Consider the following 3,609-nt stretch of genomic DNA (forward strand, 5'->3'; position numbering starts at 1 on the left):
AAGGCTCAATGAAAGAGATCCTCATCTCACTATAAATACTTTAAGACAAACTCATTGGGTCTGAACACAATTGATTAGTAAGTTAGGACTGATTACTGTTAAGAATATGGCTACATGTTGGTCCGAGTATCATGGTAAATACATTAGAATGATCATTAGCCTGTGTTATTCTGAGATTCCTTCCTTTAGTCTCACTATCCAAAATAAATTTCTTTGCTGTTATTTGGAAAAGTAGAGATAACTGTCCCTCCAAAATGCTTGTATTTTCTCAAGCAGTATGCCTCATTCTATTCCTGTTCACTACCAATTCTGCATATTTAAATTGGGGGGTGAGTATGATCACTATATCTCTCTGTGTTCTTGCCCTTCATCTTGTAGAGAAATTTGGACAGCTTGTATATCCAGTTCCCAAATCTCCAATCATTTGATTTTGAATGGTTCCATATTGTTATTCTATGGGATTATTGGAATTTCCACTACATTATTTTATTAAAATTGTGCTATCTCTGTCCTCCTTTTTTTTTTTTGTCTGTAGAAACTGGTGTTTATTTTCCATCAACCTCATTTCCATGTTTGCTTCAGAGACCATGACAAGCAGCTTAAGACTACTCAGTGGTTGCTCCCCCCTACACGGTGGCCTGAGCAGTGGGCGCTGCAGACCAGTCTTCAGTGGCAGGCTGAGCACTCCAGTCTTCAGTGGGGGAACTGCTGTATAGGCACAGAGGGCACCTGCACACCTTTGGACCAGTCAGCAACCTCAGGCTGAGTAGCAGTGAACTCAGGCGCTGGGGCCTCCATTCACCCTGAAACCCCTCCTTGGTCACAACTTTTTCAGCGGCGGCCTGCTCTTCTTTTTCAATCTCTTCAGGATCTCTGTAGAAGCAGAGATCAGGCATGAACTCCCAGGGGTGTTTACGGGAGATGGTACCACACATGCACAGATCCTCCTAGGCCAGCATCCACCACATCAGACCCACTGAGCGGGCTCCCTTGTTGTTGCACAGGTTGTCAATGTCCATGTTGCACAGAGAAGATTCTGAATGGTAGGCAGGTTCAGTTAAGATGCCTCTGTGAGAGGCTGGTGGTCAGCCCAAGGATCAGTAACCACCAGAAGCCATGGTTCCTGGAAGGCTGCCTGCATCTGGTTAGTGAAGGTACCAGGTGTGAAGCGGCCAGCAATGGGAGTAGCTCCAGTGGCAGCAGCAAACTTCAGCACAGCTCTCTGGCCAGTGTTCCTGGAGGATCTCACTCTGACAGCAGCAGGGTTTTTTTTTTTTTTTTTTTTTTTTGACAGGCAGAGTGGACAGTGAGAGAGAGAGACAGAGAGAAAGGTCTTCCTTTTGCCGTTGGTTCACCCTCCAATGGCCGCCGTGGCCGGCGCGTTGCAGCCGGCGCACCGCGCTGATCCGATGGCAGGAGCCAGGAGCCAGGTGCTTTTCCTGGTCTCCCATGGGGTGCAGGGCCCAAGCACCTGGGCCATCCTCCACTGCACTCCCTGGCCACAGCAGAGGGCTGGCCTGGAAGAGGGGCAACCGGGACAGAATCCGGCGCCCCGACCGGGACTAGAACCCGGTGTGCTGGCGCCGCTAGGCGGAGGATTAGCCTAGTGAGCCGCGGCGCCGGCCAGCAGCAGGGTTTTCAATGGCCACAATAGCACGAGCTGCCAACAGAAGCTTCTCCCACGTCCTCTTCAGATTGATGATGTAGATGCCATCACTTTTCCTTTTGTATCTGTACTGTTCCATCTGGAAGTTAAGGTTGGTGCCACCTAGGTGGGTTCCAGCCGCAAGGAACTTGAGGACATCCTCCTCCTTCATTTGTAGGACATCAAGGGCTCCAGACATTGTGACAGCTTCCCATTAGGTTATGCCTGGAATCAAGAACAACGCCGTATGGACCCCTTGCCGGGTAGCACCGAAAGGCTCTCTGTCCTCTTTAGATTCAGTTATTTGTATTTGTACATTGTGAGGAAAAAATGTGAAAGACTGAAATGTCCTGGGTGTCCTGACAACTCTTCCATCTGGATGATCTGTGCCTTTGTTTTTTGCCTAGGCTGTTGTATAACCCCATACAGATTGATGTCAATTTGTAGAAAATGGAGAGCAATGCAAATTATTTCTGTCCATTGAAATGCAAATTTTGCCTGATGGAATGTAATCCCTTTAAGCCCTGGGAGAATGGACCAATTTTGCCAGTTTTGCATCCTTGTATAAATATATTTTAGCATTCCTTATGTGTATGTAACTTTGACTTTTCTTTTTAATCATTGTTAGCAGACACAAGGGGGCAATTTCGAGGTATTGCCAAATATTAGCCTCAAGTGGAAGCTGCCTGGAAAAAAGCTTTCTTTTCTTGTGACAAATAAAGAAGACAGTGGGAGGGTATAGTTCCTTAAAGAAAGTGCCTCCTTAAGAAGCTGTTTACTAGGGCTTTTAAAGCAAGTGTTAGGATGTAGAAAAGGGGGAAGCTGAATAATATTCCATTGTATATATGTGTTATATTTTATTTATCCATTCATTCACTCATGGACATTGTGTGATTCCACATTTAATTTATTGTGAATAATGCTGTTATGAACCTGGATATACAAATACCTCCTTAAGACCCACTTTCTGTTCTTTGGGGAATATAGCCAAAGGCGCAATTGCTAGATAACATGGTAATTTTGTGAGTAATATATTTTTCCATATCAGCTCTACCTTCTCAAAGTCGTACCAACAATTCACAAGGCTTCCATTTTCTCCATCTCTTTTTCTGATACTTCATATTTTCCTATTTATTTACTTGGTAGCAACCATCCTATTGGATGTGAATTGGGATCTTAGTATATTTATGATTTATATTTCTTAATGATTGGTGATGTTGAACATATTTTCATGTTCTTATTGGCCATCTGTATGTTTTCTTTAGAGTAATGCCTAATCATGACCTTCATTGTACTTGGTTTCAGTTATTTATTTTTGTTAGTTTTTAATTTTATATAGAAAACTCATGTGTACATTAGTGTATTACTCTTTACATTACTGTAGAATACTTGAAATAAGTGTACAGTTTGGAGGTTTCTAGTTCAAGATTGACTGTCTCCATTAATCTGGCATTAGAAGGAGGCTGGTGGTGGCACACTCTGTGTAGCAGAATAATCACCTGGCTAGCCAGGAGGCACAGAGAGAACCTAGGCCAAATTTGACTTAAATAACCAAAGCTGTCATAAGTACCACCTTCCAAGAGCAAGGCCCAAAGGCCTTCCCCCAGGGCCACCATAATTATAGCAAGTCTCCACCCTAATGTTGCAACCCTTAGCATTGGGGAAGGCATTATTATTTGCATGTCTGCATGAGTTTGGGGAATCAAATCCTGTTTACCCCACAACAATTTGTACACTAGATATTAATCTTTTATCAAATATATGATTTGCTCATATTTCATTGATTCTGTGGTTTGTTTTTTTACTGTTGATAGTGTAGGCACAGTAAATAAAACCTTAATTTTCATAAGATTTAATTTGTTTTTTTCTTTTGTTGCCTATGTCTTTGACATCATATCCAAGAAATCACTGATGAATCTGTTGTTTTTGTATTTTATTTTTAAAAAAACTTTTAAAAATACTTA

The 3,609-nt window shown here is 42.6% G+C and overlaps 1 pseudogene; it reads right to left on the reverse strand.

Annotated features, from left to right (window-relative positions):
* Positions 1–626: 626 nt before the first annotated feature.
* Positions 627–1,844, reverse strand: LOC100350835 (small ribosomal subunit protein uS2 pseudogene; annotated as a pseudogene).
* Positions 1,845–3,609: the final 1,765 nt, after the last annotated feature.

This window comes from Oryctolagus cuniculus, chromosome 8, assembly GCF_051225735.1.
Source record: "Oryctolagus cuniculus isolate XC-2025 breed Fujian yellow rabbit chromosome 8, ASM5122573v1, whole genome shotgun sequence".
NCBI classification, from domain to species: domain Eukaryota; kingdom Metazoa; phylum Chordata; class Mammalia; order Lagomorpha; family Leporidae; genus Oryctolagus; species Oryctolagus cuniculus.